This window comes from Mirounga angustirostris, unplaced genomic scaffold (assembly GCF_029215605.1).
Source record: "Mirounga angustirostris isolate CCGP_5_RB_7025 unplaced genomic scaffold, mMirAng1.0.hap1 SCAF_16, whole genome shotgun sequence".
NCBI classification, from domain to species: domain Eukaryota; kingdom Metazoa; phylum Chordata; class Mammalia; order Carnivora; family Phocidae; genus Mirounga; species Mirounga angustirostris.
The window spans coordinates 28,052,612-28,070,689 of NW_026991724.1; positions in this window are offsets into that span (position 1 = coordinate 28,052,612).

Sequence of the window (18,078 nt, forward strand, 5' to 3'; positions counted from 1 at the left end):
AGGTCTTGTGGTCATTACCCATCCCACTGCTATTCTGACTTCTGTCAGCATACGTCAGCCTGAGTATTTGTGAACTTTACATTATGGGGCTTATGCAGTATATACCGTTTTTGTGTCTGGCTTTTTTTTTTTTTTAAAGATTTTATTTATTTAGAGAGCATGTGTGCACAAGTGGGGGGAGGAGCAAAGGGAGAGGGAGAGAGAGAATCTCAAGCAGACTCTGCTTTGAGCGTGGAGCCCAATGTGGGGCTTGATCCCATGACCTGAGATCATGACCTGAGCCAAAATCAAGAGTTGGACACTTAACCGATTGAGCTACCCAGGGTCCCCTGTGTCTGGCTTTTTAAGTTTGACATTGGGAGATTCATTCATTTCATGGCCTATAGTAGCACTTCATTCTTTTTCACTTCTGTATAGTATTCCACATTTATTGTGAAATAAATGTGGATCTATCACATTTATTTATCCTACTAATACATTTATGTATTCTACTAATGCTGGACATTTGAGTTGATCCTACTTTTTGACTATTAACAACTAATGCTGCTATACATGGTGAATTAATTTTCTAAACACTGATGGTAAAGACACTTTGTCATCTGTAAGTGCCCCTTAAGCAAAAAGGAAACGTGGAAATATCTGCCCCACGCAGGATTTTGGTTTCCCTATTATATATTTAGAGGCTTGGAGGAGATGCTCTGTCAAGGTTCTCCCACCAGGAACATGAGGGGATTTGGGGAATGCATCTTTCCATCCAGACACATGCTTGGTCCTTCTCTACTTGAAGGTAGATGTCTTAGTGAGGGTTCTCCAGAAGAACAGAACCAATAGGATATATGAAGATATATGTAAGAAGAGGATGATTTCGGGAATGGGCTTACCTGGTTATGGAGGCCTAGAAGACCCATGATCTGCTGTCTGCAAGCTAGAGAACTAGGAAAATCTGTGGTGTGATTCAGTCTAGGTCTACAGGCCTCAGAAGTGGGACAGCCAATGGCTTCAGTCCCAGTCTGAGTCTGAAGGCCAAGAGGGCAGGAGAAAGTACATGTCTCAGCTCCAGCAAAAAGCAAATTTGCCGTTCCTCCACTTTTTTGTTCTATTCAGGCCCTCAACAGATTGGATGATGCCCACCCACACTGGTGAGGGCAATCTTTTTACACAGTCTACTAATTAAAATGCTAATCTCTTTCAGAAACACCCTCACAGACACACTCAGAAATAATGTCTTACTAGCTTTCATCCCTTCAAGTTGACACATAAAATTAACCATCACAGCCGGCTCACATAGGACCCGTCCCTTCCATTTGGGTATTGATCCACATCTCCTAAGTAAAACAAAGCAAACCTTCATCTTGGTCCCTTTCTAACCCTGGGTCAAGTAGAGGGTCCCAGGGCCATTTTTCCCTCTTCCAGAAAATTCCTGCCCTCCTCCCCCAGCCCTGGGAGTGTCTTGGCCTTTTGGTCAGACTAATGGAGAGATAATGACCCCTGCCCCCGTCCTCACCACTTCTTGGCTCCCCCACCCCCAGACAAAGTGCTTTGTTCCCCATTGAGGATAGCAGGAAGTGGTCCCTGGCAGTTAGATACTCTTGGCATGGGCAGCACCACTTAGCAGTCCCCTGAAGACACAAGCTGGAGAAAAGCAGAATGAGAACTCTTTGCATACAAGTGAGCAAGTGGGGCCCGGAGAGGCAGAGGCTAGTGTAGGCATGTGGGAATGCTCCCGAGGCCCCCAACTAACAGAAAATCTCCCCTTGTGAATTAATTCCCTGGGATGATCGCTGGTCCCCAGGCAGGCAGATCAGGAGTTAAAAAAAAAACAGGCTTCTCTAATAGTTTCACTTTAAAATGCTGACTCTGCTATTCAGCATCCAGGACCTTGGGCAAGATAATAAATTTTCGAAACCACAGTTTTGTCATATTTAAAATGAGGATAAACCCTATCTACCAGGGTTGTCATGAGGATGAAATGTCACCCTTTTGGTCCACACTGCTTAAACATTGTCAGACCAGCACAATGGGGGAGGATTGGGAGGAAAGGGAGAACCCTCTGCTATCCATGTAGAGAAGAGTAGTCAGGAGTCAGGAGGCATGGTCCTGGTGTGAGGCCTACCCCCTCTAACCCTCAGCGTCCCCATCACTCTGATCAGCAGGCTGGCTTTGGTCATCTCTGGACCCCTCCTACTTGTAATTCTTTTGGCATCTGTGAGGCATGATTGTTGCTTCCAAAGACAAATTTGCAGTGTAGGGGAGTGGGTGAAACAGACTTAGAAGTCGGGGAACTTATTACTTAGTTCCCCTAAGCCTTAATTCTCTCACCTATAAAATGGAGTAGTAATAATACCCACTTTATACAGTCGTAGGAAGAATAAAGTAATGTATGTAAAGCACTTAGCACAGCAGAAGTCATGATAATAGTAATGAAACAGTAAATATTACATAATAATTGTATCATATCAATATTACTCATAAATAATTTAAGTATTTCCTCCAGTTGTAAAGAGTTGAACTTTTAAAGCTTGACTCCCACAACAATCATTGAGAGCAAAGGAGTGCGTTGTAATGTAACTACCCCAAACTTAGTACAAAAGTATAATGTTCTTGATCATTTATGATGCTATGTTAGGATACAGAGCTCTCACTCCACACAAATGGTGGGAAAGCTTAGCCTGACCTTTTTCTGGGTTCCCTAACCCCCTCCCCTGTTCTGGAGATTGGGTCATAATCCCCAGACTTCAGTGCTGTGGCATGGGTTAGGGGCAAGAGATTTGCAGGGCCACCTACTTCTCAATCATTGGTCCACATAGAGTTCAACATCTATCATCCAGTGGCCCTACAGGCCCAGAAGATCCATGCCCTTTGTGGGTTACATTTGGGGCATGGGATTTAGCCATTTGTGTGATGGCTTATAGAATCTTGTGTGCCTAGGGACACATGACCGTTCTGTCTTGGGGTGCAGGTCTCACCCCCTCTCCAGCCAGGAAGCAAGATGCAGATTCCCTCTGTTCAGGACTCATGGGTTTCTCCTCTCCACTCTCCTCCACCCTTCTCTGCCCCCTCTGGAGCATGGTCTTCTGGAAACAGCAGTGTAGGACTGAAATGTTTGCCAGGCATCGATTCTTTTTCTGCCTTGCTGCATGCCTTCTATCTTATCATAAGCAGCTAAGAGCACACTAAAGATATAACATTCTGTCTTAAGAGTTTTAGGTTTTTTAAGGCAGCATCTAACATCTACATACCAACTTTTGTCTCAGTTATATATTGCTGTGCAACAAACCATCCCAGAACATAGTGGCTTAAAAAATAACCATTTATTCAGCTCAAGTTTCTGTGGGTCAGCAATTTGGGCAGGGCTTACTCAGGCAGTTCGGTTGGTTTTCACTAGACTCACTCATGCATCTGTGGTGTGCTGCCAGTCAGCTGGGAGACCCTGTCTGGGTGGGTTGAATGGTTGTCAGCTGGAGGGATGGGGGCACTGGGCCTGACTCCCTGACTCCCGTCATCCAGCAGGCTAGCCAGACTGGTTCACACATGATAATCGCAAGGTTCTGAAGAGCAGCAAGATAAGCCAAACCCAGTATACAAGCATTTTTCAGTTCTTGGCTTGTATGTGTTTGCTGTTGTTTACAATGGCCCAAAACAAGTCACACGACCAAGCTCAGCGTCAATATAGAAGAGTCAATGCCAAGGGTGTGCATATAGGTAGGTGTGGACAAATTTGAGCCTTTCCTGCAACAATCTTCCAGAACTCCTTCCGGCTCCTTACCCCCTCCTTCTGATAGGGGTTGAAACACTCTTTCTTCCTTGACACAGCCCTGCAATCTTCTGGGGTTAGATGTCATGGTTTTAAGCTCAAGGAGGGAGGGTAGGGTGTGAACTACCCTCAGGGCTGTGGGAGGACCAGGCTAGGAGCAGGGAGCTCCCTGATGAAGAGACCTGAAGCCATTGATCAACAGCCATGAGTGCAAGGGTGAAAACTAAGTGGCTATCTGCTGGGTTGCTTCATGTGAATCATCTTCCTTCTCTGCACACCATCCCGGTCCAAATCTCAGTAGGGGCAATGACCACGTTCTATCTTCTATTAGAGTTACCTGCATTTACACAGTAATTCCCTCACCTGGATCTGGGCTCGCAGAGGTGAAACGTAGGCTTTATTTTCCTCCCACCCTCCTGCCCACAGAGTCTTGCACAAATTAATTTTTCAGCAAAGTTCACAGGAGGTCCCAACACTCTCCAAGGATGTGTGGAGGGATAATATTTTGAAGTATTATATTCCCATTCCTTGTACCTATTTGGCCCTTTCCCCATCCAGTAGTAAGGCCATTCTGCGTTCGTTGCCTTAAGGAAGGATAGCACAGCATAAAGCAGCCCAAATGGGAATCAGATCGGAACTTCTGAGGTTCAAAAGTCCATTCAGTAGATGGATAAGACGCATGCTCATGAACGTTATTAAGTTTGCAATTTCTGGGTCAGCATATGGCAGGAGCTTGTTTGTGCCTTGACACCCTCCTCTGGTCCAAACCCACTGCAATGACAGGCAACACACAAAGGGGACCTTGGTGAAGCTCTGCTCAAACTCCAGACCAGAAAAGGAGCAGAGATGCAGAACAGTGAGCAGGGATGGAGCTTCAGGCTTGGATCTGAACATGACAGTGGTGGCAGGGTATTCCACTCTTCAGGGTGGTGACAGGCACGCAAAGTAAGAATTCAGTTGAGTTAGAGAAAAATAGAGTCCCATGTATTATGCTCCTGAGTTTGTGGACCAGAATTCACACCCACTCCCTACACGCAGACAGTGAAGAACACCTGGACACTTACTGAGTCTTTCCTAGTGGAAATCAGAGAGACCCCACCTGGACTGGTAAATGGGCTTGTACTGTTGACAGAGAGCTGTGTCATTGCAGGAACTGCCCGGTGTGTTTTCAGGGCTGTGGCCTGAGCTGAGAGTTTGGCCATAGGATATAAGGATGAAAAGCTGACTAAATCCCGTGGTTGGCTTTTAGAGCACATCCGGGGTAGGGGTAGGAAGTCAGCACCGTATCCTGTCCAGCTGGGATACCAGCGTACAAGCTGTAATTACAGTGACCCAGGGGCACCTGGGTGGCTCAGTTGGTTGAGCATCTGACTCTTGGTTTCAGCTCAGGTCATGATCTCAGGGTCGTGAGATCTGAGCCCTGCATCTGGCTCCACGTTCAGCTTGGAGTCAGCTCTAGATTCTCTCCCTCTCCCTCTGCCCCTCCTGCTTGCGCGCGCACACACACACTCTCTCTAAAATAAGTAAATAAATCTTTAAAAACAAAAACAAACAAACAAAACAAAACGAAAGAAACAGTGACCCAGGCTTGACAGTGAGTGAATCCAGAAATGGCCTTGACTTCCAACACCCAGCAAAATCCTTAGAAATGGGACCTCATTGATTGATCTCTCAGCAAGTTGTTGTGAGATAATTTGCCTACAATGAGACAACGTGTAAGTGTTCAGCTTCATACATCTTAACAGATGTTGACATCCATGTGATCACCAGATTAAGACACAAAACGTTGGCATAAACCCCCAAAGTTCCCGTGCCCCTTTCTCTTTCATTCTCCCCTCTGATGTAACCACTCTTCTGACTTCTGTCACCAAAGACTAGTTTTGCCTGTTGGTGTCTGGCTTCTTTCAATCAGGAGAATGTTTCTGAACAGCATTCACATTGTTGTACATTTTAGTAGTTTTGTTTATTTTACGGCTGAGTGGTATTCAGTTGTATGAATATATCACAATTTATTCATTCTCCTATCAATGAACATTGGTCTCTAGTTTGGGGCTGCTATGAATAAAGCCACTGTAAGCATTCTTGCACAAGTCTTTTTGTGGACACAACACATTTATTTCTCTTAAGAACAGAATTGCCCAGTCATAGGGTTGGTGAATGTTTAACTTATTAGAAACCGCTATGCAGTTTTACAAAGTGGCTTTATCATTCTAACTTCTCCCAGCAATGGATGCTCTGCATCCTTGCCAATATGTGATCTAGTTAGTTATTTTTTAATTTTTTATTTTTAGCTCTTTTGGTGGGTGTATCATGGTACTCACTGTGTTTTTAATCACATTACCCTGATGGCTAATGATATGGAACACACTTTCATGTACTTATTAACTACTTGGATAGGTTCTTCTGTAAAATGCCTGCTCAAGTCTTTTGCGCATTTTTTAAAAACTGAAGTATGATTAACATAGAACATTATACTAGTTTCAGGTGTACAACATAATGATTCAATTTTTACACACTGGGAAATGACCACCACGGTAAATTGAGATACCATCCATCACTACTCATAGTTACAACATTTTTTCTTGTGATGGGAACTTTTAAGATTTACCCTGTTAGCATCTTTCAAATATGCAATTCGTGTGGTTAACTACAGTCACCATGCTGTACATTACATTCCTAGGACTTATTTATTTTATAACTGGAAGTTTGTACCGTTTGACCTTCTTTATCCATTTTGTCCAACCCCCCAATTCATTTTTTGCCCATTTTTAATTAGGTTATTTATTTTTTTATTGTTGAGCTATGGGAATTCTTACATATTCCAGATATGACTCCTTTGTCAAATATATGTGTTGTGAATGTTTTCACTCAATCTGTGTCTCGTCTTTTTGCATTCTTAGTGGTGTCTCCCAACAAGCAGAAGTTTTAAATTTTAATGTCCAATTTATCAATTTTTTTCCTCTTCCAATTAGTGCCTTTTGTATCCTCTCTCAGAAACCTTTGCCTGTTCTAATATTATAAAAATGTTCTCAGGGCACCTGGGTGGCTCAGTCAGTTAAGCATCTGCCTTCCACTCAGGTCGCGATCCCAGAGCCCTGGGATGGAGCCCCACATCAGGCTCCCTGCTCAGCGGGGAGTCTGCTTCTCTCTCTGTGCTCTTTCTCTCTTTCAAATAAATAATTAAAAAATCTTTTAAAAACATGTTCTCCAGTGTTTTCACATTTAGGTTTTGATGTGTCCTAAATTAATTTCTGTGTATGATGAGGTAGGGGTCAAGTTACTTTTATAATAAGTGTTGATGTCTGGTAGTGTAAGTCCTCCAAAATTTATCAAGGTTTTGTATTTTAGAATCAGCTTTTTAATTTATCCACCCACCCTCCCCCCAAAAAAGGCCTACTGGAGTTTTTGTTTGGGTGGACTTCACTCTATAGATCAACTTGGGTTGAAATGACATCTTAATAATACTGAGTCCTTGAATCCATGAACATGTTTATCTCCCCATTTATTTATGTATTCCTCTTAGCAGTGATTTGTAGTTTTAAGTCAGAGGTCTTTCAAATCTTCTGTTAACTATATCAATTAGTATGTGATATTTTTATGCTATTATAATTTCATTTTCTAATTTTCTGATAAGTAGAAAAGATTGATTTTTCATATTGAAATAAACATGTTCTCACAAACTTAATAACATACTGATTGTTCTGTAGCCATGGTAACAAGTAGCCACCAGAACTGATTTTAAACTTGTTCAATTGATCAGTGACGACTTGCTTCAGTGAACATGCTTTTGCAAATCACAAATCATCATTATCTGCTCACTTTTGAAAATCAGCCATCAGGGACAAACTCACTTTAATAAACACACTTCTGAGGGGCAACTGGTCAACAGCAGTCTCACCTGAGTGACCATGCTTCCACAGATGATGTCAATCCACTTATGATATCTAAAAGTCCACCAATCCCTTGTCTAAGTTACCTTGTTATGTGGAAGCGTGTTGCTTGATTTCCAAGTGTCTGGAATTTTTCTAATTATCAACTTCTGCATTGTGCATATATCAGAGAATATACTTATTTTAATTATTTTAATACTTTGCAATTTATTAAAACTTGCTTTAGGGCCTAGCTTATGGTCTCTGTTAGTAAATGTTCAATGTGCATTTGAAAAGAACATATAATCTGCAGTTGTTAATCTAGCATCTGTCAATTAGATCAAATTGATTATTAATACTGTTGTTCAAGTCTCTATCTTTACTGATTTTTTTTCCTCTTTATTCTGTTAGTTATATGGAGAGAACTGTATTAAAACTTCTAACCATGATTGTAACGTTTCCATTTCTTCTTATGGTTCGATTTTTTTCTTCATGTATCTTGAGGCTCATTGTTAAGTGCATCACAATTAGGATCGTTTTATCTTTCTGATCACTGTATTTTGTTTTTGTCACTAAAAAATGCTCCTGTTTGTCTCTGGTACTGTTTCTTACCTTGAAATCTACTATACTGAACTCACTGAAAATCTGTCTTAACTTGTAGCATTTAATTCATTTTTATTAAATGTATTTACTAAAATGGGTAGGCTGAGGTCTATCATCTGGCTATTAGTTTTGTATTTTTTCCATCAGTTCTTTTGTAGTTTTTAGTGTATTGTTTTGTTTTGTTTTTAGACAGGGAGAGAAAGAATCTGAAGCAGGCTTCATGCCCAGCGTAGAGTCCAATGTGGGGCTTGACGCAGGTCTCCATCTCATGACCCTGAGATCTTGACCTGAGCTGAAATCAAGAGTCAGACATTTAACCGACTGAGCCACCCAGGTGCCCCTCTTTTGTACTCTTTGTAGTCCCTCCTTTCCTATTTTCTTTTAGATTAATCAAGTACTTTCTATGATTCTCTTTTTTTGGTCTCTGTATTGAGTATTTTGGCTGCATAATATAAGGAACTTAATATGATATAATCCCCTTTACCCCCTCCTCCCATGTCATAGATTTTACTTCTGTGTGTCTTAGAGCCCCATGATCCATTTGCATTATATCTGATTTATCATTTCCTTTCAGCCTGAAAAACATTCCGTAAGGTTGGCAGTAATGTTCCCACTTTCGTTACTAACCTTAGTATTTTGAATATTTTCTCTTTTTGTTTTGTTCAACCTAGGAAAAAAGTTTTGTTTTGTTTTTAATTTTGTTAATCTTTTCAAAGAACCAGCTTTTGGCTTCACTGATTCTCTTGTTTTTCTATTCTCTGTTTTATTTACAGTCTGACATTTGTTGCTTCCTTGCTTCCACTTGCTTTGGAATGAGTCTGCTCTTCTTTATCAAGTCCCTTAAAGAGGAAGTTTCGATTATTTATTCGAGATCTTTCTTCTTTTTTAATGTAGGCATTTACAACACTGCTCTTACAACACCTCATGAGTTCTGCTAGGTTGTGCCTCGATTTCATTCACCTCAAAGTACTTTTTTAAGCCACAAGTATATACGTTCATAGAACATCTCAAAGTATTTTTTATTCCCTTGTGATTTCTTCTTTGACCTGTTGGTTGTCTGAGCGTCTTGTTTAGATTTCACGTATTTGTGAATTTTCTGAATTTCCTGTTGTCGTTGATTTCTGCTTTCATTCCACTGTGGTAGGAGAAGATACTTTGTATGATTTCAAACTTCTAAAAATCTATTGAGACTTGTTTTGTGGTCTAACATATAGTATGCCTTGGAGAAGGTTCTGTGTGCCCCAGAAAAGAATGTGTATTCTGCTGTTGTTGGATACAGCATTCCGTGCGTGTCTGTTAGGTCTAGTTGATGTTGGTTTGCAAGCTAGCTCCTGTACACAGAAGGCAAGGGAGGACCAAAGAGAGAAGTAAACCACTCCAGATTGGTGGGTGGCAGGTTTGATAAACAAGGGAACTTACTTACAAGGCTTGTGTTGGGCACCAGCAAAATGAGTAGGTCTTAACAGCCCCTCACCAGAATCGTACAAGTTTACACCTAGGCTTTCACTGGATTCAGTCATGTAAACCATCCAGATGGTCTCCACAACACCTGATTCTCTCAAGGCTCTGTGCTTTAAAATGGCTCCCACTGTGGGGATGGTGCACAGAGTATACATTTGAAGGACAGGGGAGGGAGTGAGGAGCCTCCTGATTGCCCAGGTCCAGTCAACTGCTGGTCACATCTTCTCAATGCCTGCCCCCCCCAACATTCCAGCCCTTGTGATGGGCTCTTACACTCTTACACCCACCCCTCTTCCTCAGTGTCCCCTGAGAGGTCAACAAGGAGTTTCACTAGCATGGAGGCTGTTCGTTTGGTGGCTATCTGGCTGCACTGGAGGCAGATAACCACAGCAACAATAGAAGCACATGCAAGAGAAAACACAGATCAAGATAATTCTCAAAATAAGTACCAATTTTTTTCTCCAAGAGCCCATGATCCATCCAAACAACTGATTTATTAAGTCCCCTAGACTGGGGGTTGAACACTCAGGGCATTCACTTGTGTCCTCATGTGATTTCATGAAAATGATACATTAGCAGACTCATCAGGTATGAACACACAACATTTTATTTGGATAATAGCACAGGTGTGTCCTTGGAAGGCAGTAATAATGTCCAACGCCATCCTATCTTAGAGGAGAGCTTTTCTTTTTTCTATTTTTTTAAAGATTTGTTTATTTATTTTAAAAAGAGAGAGTGCACTCACATAAGTTGGGGGAGGGGCAAAGGGAGAGGGAGAAACTCAAAAAGACTCTCCACTGAGTGCAGAGCCTGAGGAAGGGCTTGATCTCATGACGCTGAGATCACAACCTGAGCCAAAATCAAGAGTCAGATCCTCAACCTGCTAAGCCACCCAGGCACCCCAAGACAGCTTTTCTTATGAGAGACATTTCAGTGTTGGGTAAGGAAATATTTTGTCGGCTATCATTTAAGCCTTGTTGGGTGAATTTAGTAGGGGATTTTATGTGTGATATAATGTCTTCCAGACCAATGGAGAAAACAAAGATCAATGCAAATGATTGTACTAGTGGAAAATGGAACTGGCTCACTTCACCTGGCTGTTCGTACCATGCCTGCTGACTGGTGGAGGCAGCACTGTCAGGCATGAGGAGATGGACCAGGGGCAGGATATGCCAGATCGGGACTCCCACCTTCACCCCTTTCAATGGTGTGTGTTCTACTGCAGTCCTAGTGCTTTTCAACAGGTCTGACTTGCATCTGGAGAATATGATCCCAGTGGAGACTGAATAGTTCCTCCTCACCCCCTCACCTAGGGGGTGTGAAGTAACTTGCCCATCCCATCCCAATGGGACATCCCATTGCAAGTTCTAGTAGATGACACCTTTCTCAGACATGATGGGGCTTGGTGTTCTCAGCAGCATAGCATGTTGATCCATGGTGAGAGCCAGGGCAATGCTGTCCCCCAACACTTCCATACCTTTACAGTGTTGGGTGTCTGGACAGGAGTCCCCAGTCTGGCATATGTGGTAACAGGCCCTACTGGTTGATTATTTAAATGTATTAAAGACACATTAGTCCACCTGATCAAGGTGGTTTGCCTGTTAGTAATTTAATTTACTGCTTTAATATTCCATTCTTTCTTTCTATCACCCCTGCTGCTTGCAGGTTATAGGGGGGATGAAACCTCCATTCAATGTCATATCCTTTTGCCCAGTCTTATACATCGTGACCTTTGAAATGTGACCCCTCAATCACTGTCTAATTGATAAGGGTATTTGTACATGGTATGCAGCTGGCCCAAATACCGGGGGTGGGGGGGACATGAAAGCAGCCAGCTTTGAGTGGGGTCTGGAGAGGAAATGGCACCATGGACCAGTCATCCCTGCTATCTGAGTGATAGAATCTGGAAGGCCCTATGATATTGGAGATGTCAGGGATGGGAAAAGATGCAGTGTGGAGTTTATGGCAAACTCCAGTGGGAGAAGGTCCCTGGATGATCTAGGTCCCTGGAATTCTGGAGTAAGTCCTTGCTAACTGCAGCAGAGAATTACACGCCCTTTGAGAAGCCTCTCCTGAAGTATTACTGGGTCTGGTTGAGAAGAAATGCTAAAAAAAAAAAAAAAAAAAAATCATGGGCACCAAATGAGCATGCATCTGGAATATCCCATGATGAGATGGGTCCTGGCTACACATTCCTTTAGGGAAGGATTGAAGGAATGAATATTTTATATATATATATATATATATATATATTTGTAGTGGCATGGCATAGTTCTTTAAGAGGACCCAGCATCCTGTAATCAATGGGCTCAATAAGTTTGAGAAGTGGTTTAGATCTGGAAATATCTGGGAAGGATTTCTGATTTTTCATTGTTATGTCTGACATGAAACTTCTCACCAGCTCTTGACTTTTTCTGGTGTTACAAGTGAAGCAATGTTCAAGTTGTCTGACCACCTATCTTACTTCTAGGAATACCATGGTCTGTTAGTCACCGTCATAGATCTCAGTGGGACAAGGCACCCTGGTTGCCACTCTGTCTTTGCCGCCCATCGAGGTAGTTATTTCTGCCTTACCTCTGGTGGTTAAATAGCACTGTCTGGCTTCTGCTATTCCAGATTCATTCACATTGACTGAATCTGAACGAAGCCAATTGTCATGGTAGCATCGCCTACCATCAACCCTGACTTCCCAAGAATTGTCACCATTGGGCTTCTCAAAGATGCAGGTGCCCTCTACACTGGTGTGTTCCTCACTACCCTTGTGAAGAGAGCCCATGGGCACTCCTAGTAAACATCACCAGGTTGTGCATTCCCTCATTCTAGGAAATAAATTCATTCTAATAGATTCACATCCTGAACCTTCTGATCTCTTTATCAATACTCAGCCGTGGCAATTCTAGAAGCTCCATCTCATTCACTATAGGCTGTCGTCGTGTTCAAGATCCAAGGAGCCATTCCTGCGGCATCTTGGCCCCGCTTGAGGCATTCTCTCAGGACAATAAATCCTGAGTCATGAGAATGTGCTCTTGTGTTAATGAATTCTCTCCTGCCCAATCTTATCTTCTGCCCCAGCCCGCAGGTCCACCGCCCTCAGGATTCACTCCCACACATGTTTTTCTCAGTTGCTACCAGGACCTATTGGCCATGGTATACAATTAATTCAGTGAGAAGGCCATTTCCTCCTGGAGAAGGAATGGTCTTCCCTTGCTCCAGCTAGGCTGAAACCTGGCTCCCATGATTGACCAGGGCCAGTGCATGCAATAGGGTGATCCTGATGAGGAAAAGCATTTTCATGGGAGGCACACATCACAAACCAAGTCTGTTCTCCTCTAGGAAGAAGGAGAAGGGGGCTCCTGCTAGTTTGGAGAGTTTAGGAGAACCCAAGTGTTCATGGTTCTCAAATGCATCCATCCACATGTCTCCATCCCATGTCTCCGGGTCCCAAACATCTTACCTGGGGGCTGACTTTAGCATAGGAGCTCTTCCACGGCTACACAATCAACCTCCTCTGCAGCTCTCTCACTCTTATGGTTAAATCCTGGGTCTCATCTTCAGCATGGTCTCACTGTGGTTCAAGGAGATAAAGTTATTTTTAAAAGCTGCCAGGAAGCCCTCTAATTTTCACTCTGTGTTGATAGCTGATTGACCAGAGCCTGTCTTTTTTTTTTCAAGGCTTTCAAGGCAGTTAATGAAATCCAGCCAACACCACAACCTTTGTAATTACCATCACCTCTATACCTTAGAGAGGCTGGGGTTAAGGCATGCCTCACTGGTGCCCCTCCAGCTGGACCGCATCCCAGCCCACCCCTGAGTGTCTTTGTCACATGATGCTGTCTGGATGGCCAGTGATCCAGTCACAGAATCCCACTGATGGTCTATTTCAAGGTCTCCTTCTGGTGCCCACTGACTTAGTTTGGTTCCCTGAGAGCAGAGCTTGGGGCAGGGAAGGGAGGGAGAAAAGACAATATAGGGTGTATTACTGAGACTGCTGCTGTGAGCAATGAGAACCCGATTTTTCTAGAACCCTGTGCCTCTTAAGCAGCACATAGAATGCTTCCAGAGGCTGGAGTGTATATCTCTCAGGTCTATGCTCCCTTTCTTGAGGATTACTCCTGGGTTACTCTAATTCCAGTCTCACTTAAATAAAGTCAGAGGGGATATTTGTGATGGGGTGAAGGCCCTGGGGCAGAAAATAGAAAGTCACGTGGCCCACCCATGAATTAGGTGGTGTGCTGTTAGTGCAAGGGGAGGCTGAGCCTGCACAGAACTGTCCACTGTAGCTGTGACTTAAAGAAGAAGAAGTGGGCTGAGATTATGTGACCGGGAGATGAATGATGTCAACATGGTCATCGCTGTCATCATCACTTGTGGCTAAACCAGCCATCGAAATAGGATGGAGCATTGTAAATGGTATAATAGAAATGTCAACAAAGTGCACAGGAGGAAAGGAGAAAATGATTCTAGCACTTGAGAATAAGGAGGTCTGAGTGGAGGTGATGGTATTTCTGTGGGAATTTGAAAGACCGAAGGATTTTACCAGGTGAAGAAGTCAAGGCAAAACATTCCAGGAGAGGAAAATGTAATTAACAAAAAGACTGGATGCAGTTGGGATGCAGTGATGGGTATAGTTATGGGGTGCAGTGATGGGACCCACACTGAAGGGCATAAATGACAGTGGTGTGATGATGAGGTTGTAGGGATGGGGTGTGGGGATGGGAGCTACAGGGATGGGGGTGCAGTGATGGAGTGCAGTGATGGGGCTATAGGGATGGGGTACAGTGATGGGAGCACAGTATTGGGGTTTCAGTGATGTGGGCACACTGATGGGGTACAGTGAGGCATCCATCTGGAAAGGCAGGACAGAGCCAGATGGGAAAAGATCTGAACATCCTGTTGAAGTGTTTGAGTTGAACAGCAGCGTGAGGTGGGTTTGAAGAAAGGTCATGAGAAGAAGCTCTAGGGTGCCCAGCTCCAGGCCCCTAGAGTAAGAGGTGCATTGCCCAGTGACCCAAGTCCATCCCCAGAGCATCCTCCCTTTGTTCTGTCCACTTGCAGGCCAGTCTCCACCCTGAGGCCACTGGCAGCAGGGTAGATTAGATTATGTTCTAAGCCGAAGCCAAGAGGTCCTCTCTCATTCTGGTTTCTCCCTCAGGGTTTCAGCAGAGCAGTCTTGGAGAACAGAGAGAGCCCATTGCAGGTCTGTGTCTTGGGGGCCATCCAGGCCACTGGTCTGCTGGGAACAGCAAGGTCCAAGGAGGTGATGTCAGGTGGTTCCTCAGCTTCCTAGAAGATTAAATGATCTTTAATGGCCCAAGAACTGCAGAAGTCAGCCCATGCTCCCCAACCTTCCTGTTGCTCCTCATTCCTGCTCCTCTTCCCTAAGTGGCAACAGCTGCAGCTTGCAGGCGGGAAGTCTGGGCTCAAGTCCCAGCTGTGCTGGCTCCTCAGTCCTGTGATATCTGACGATTCATCCTACCTTGCAATTTCCTCCTCTGCAAAATGGGAATAATCGCATGACATAGGGTAATGGCTGCAAAAGGTTTAGCCCAGGCTGTGATACCTACAAGGCATTCGGTAAATGAAAGCTAATATCATTATTTCCTACCATGTCAGTTTCCCAGAGAGCAGGCTCTGTCCATTAGGGGATGCCTGAGATAAGCAGAGGTGGCACCTTGACTAAGAGCAAATACACAGTTAGGAAGTCACACCCTCCACAGTTCTCTTTCAATGTTGGGTTTGTAGAAAAGATAGACTAGCTTTGGCCATAGCGTGTTTCTTATGGGTATCTATAACACTTATTAATTTTTCCTTTTAACCAAGAGAGAACAATTCCCCCACCCCACTCCACCCCATGGTTCATGGTAGATATTTACATGGAGCTCTGTCTGGTAAACTCAGTCCTGGTCAATAATTTAAACAGTCTCTTTAAGTCACATAAGCTTTTTCAAATAAATGCATAGCCTCTCAGATTTGCTTCCCATCCTCTCCAGGATGGCATCTGGATGCATCAATTGGGGGAAGCTTTTATGACCATACCAGTAGAAGGGTAGAGAGAGCCTAGACCCACTTGCAGAGGTCCTGGCATTGTTGGGCTGTCCACAGCAACTTTTTGGGCTATCCACAGCACCGAGTTCCTGGGATGATGATGAATTCTGACATGGCGAGCTCACGGTCTATCCTGTTGTCATGGTCAAAGCCCATGGATCCTTCCTTGGGGACTCAGTGCCCCCACCTTGGCTCTGACCAGCCCTCAGCACTGTACTCTACCCAGGTCAGGTTGTGGTTCCACTTTGTCCTCAAGCCCAGGAAGCACCTCTGTGGGTCCCCTGACAACCTCCCTACCCAGGTCCCAACCATAGTCCCAGTTACTCCTGAGTTCCCTTCAAGGCCATGTTTGGGGCCCTTCCAAGGAATAGCTGATCAAGGATAAGCAGGAGCATAACCTGAGATGTGTCTTTGCCCAACCTCTTCTACTTGGTTGTGGCTGCCACAGGCTGGTTTAGGGATTTGGGGCATCCCTACGGCAGTCTCCTCCTGGAGAACCAAGGCTGCCTTCAGCTCCCCTGTGTAGCATACCTTCCACTTTGGGGCTTCAGTCTAAGAGGGAGATTCAGGTCACCTTGTATCACTCCCTGTTTTCCCTACCACTGTTCTCTTCTCCTTCCCAAGGTCCTTGGTGCAGGAGGGGCAGATGCTCCATTCTGTCCTATTTTGAGGTCCTCTACACCATACCCTACAGCTTTACTATAACGGTTGCTAGAGGTGGGGGGATGATTTCACAGAAAAGACATGCAAAATATACTGGTACATAAAAATTTTTTGATAATCGACAGTTTTTTTAAAGGTTGATTTAAAGAAAAATTTCAAGCAAACTGATAATCAAGTTAGGAGTGGGAATGGTACAAACTGTGAAGCTACCAGGTCCCTGGCTGAGTTTGGGGAAACACCAGGACCCATGGAAGAAGCTGTGATGGATACATAAATGGAAAAGGCCTTTTTGTTGAGGAGGAAGGCAATCATATTCACAGCTCATTAGGAAGCAAGAGGGACCAGAAAAGCAAAGTTCTAAGGAGTTCAGGAGAATCTAGGAAAGGTGGTTGGAAGAGGTAGCTGTTGAATTGGGCTTTAAAGGGTAAGAAGCTGAAGAAAGGCATCAGCATGTGTGGGGGAGGAGGGGTGTACAATAGGCACTTTAAACAGTGTTGAATGAGTTAATGATATAGAGAATCCATATAGTTTCTGATATAGAGCAGGGAGAATCTTTCTGTTGGCAACTAAGGAGGGCCAGAGTGGGGAGGTAGTGTAAGTCTCAAGGTTGTAGACAAACATGGATATTGCAGACCTTCATTGGCAGGGCCCATGGAGACACCATTTTGAGCTGGCAAAGCTGTGCCTTCAGAGCCACTTACTGGCCCTGCCAGCAACCTTCCTCCTCTTCTCGGAAACTTGTCTGCTTCTTCACCCTGCTCTGGGTTCTTCTGGCCCCATAGGCAGTTCTGGAAACCTCATTCATGCTTGGGTCTCTGGAATTTATAATCCTAAAATGTCTGCACAAATGTCACCAGAAGTTGGAAACACTGAGGCCCAGAGGAAAGAAAAGATTTGTTCAAGGACACCCTTGATTCTGAGGAAGAATCAAGATAGAACCTGGGTCTCTGTAAATGGTCTCAAGGCCATGGGCAAGAGCATTCAGCTGCTTAGGGCAACCATTGCCAGGAAGGGCCTGGGAAAAGCAGGAAAACAAGTTGCCTTTGTTTTGACCCCATTTTAAAGAGCCATGTGTGGGCGGGTCTCAACAAGCTGGGGTCAGATTTCAATCTAGCAAACACCACTGACCACCTACGCTATGGCCCAGACCCAAGCTAAGGGCTTTGATGTCTGAAAAGCTGTAAGTACTTGAACCTAGCAGCAACCAACATGTCTATACACATGTGTTGGGATTTCGGTATGCTCAGTGTTTAACTACACCAGCAAAGTCTGCAGGGCATGCTGGGAACATTTTAGAAATTCTCACCCCATCCCCCATTCATCTCCTGGGATTTGTGGTCACCTCAAAGGTGGGCAGTCTGAACATCTAGACATTTGACACAGGCAGTCCCTTTCTTCCTTACTCATGATCATACCTAGGGACTGCTGTCCATCACTGTTCACTGGATTTCAGGGGGCAATTCGAGCTGTTGTCAAGGTTCCATTTGAACCATAAGTGATTTTTGCTGAATTGAGAATCAAACCTTCAGAAAGGACTCTACCCAAGTCCTATTTCCATAATTCCTGGCGCTGTCAGTGGTGCATCAGAAATGGACCTGGATTGGGGAAGAAAGGTATTTATTGGAGTACTGCTAATCTCTAGAGATTTACAGAGCACCTGCCTTTAGCAGAATGCATCCAGCA